Source organism: Mus caroli, chromosome 14 (assembly GCF_900094665.2).
Source record: "Mus caroli chromosome 14, CAROLI_EIJ_v1.1, whole genome shotgun sequence".
Lineage (NCBI taxonomy): Eukaryota > Metazoa > Chordata > Mammalia > Rodentia > Muridae > Mus > Mus caroli.
In genome coordinates this window covers 65,348,573-65,348,875 of record NC_034583.1, presented here as the reverse complement: position 1 = coordinate 65,348,875, position 303 = coordinate 65,348,573, and positions in this window count along the sequence as shown.

The following is a 303-nucleotide window of genomic DNA, read 5'->3' as shown; positions in this document are numbered from 1 at the left end:
ATCCAGCAATACCTCTCCTGGGCATATATCCTGAAGATGTTCCAACCGGTAAGAAGGACACATGCTCCACTATGTTCATAGCAGCCTTATTTATAATAGACAGAAGCTGGCAGCGGTATTCTAATGCATGTCTCAGAGAATTCAAGCTGGAAGTAAGGAAGAAGTTAAAATGTATGGTTCTTTGACCATTTATTGGGAATTATAGGGAGGGCTTTATTTGGATGAACTCATTTTTCTGGAGATTTTATTGTTAACAAAGTTTATAGGGATGTTGCTTTGTTGAATAGATATGTACTTGTGGTA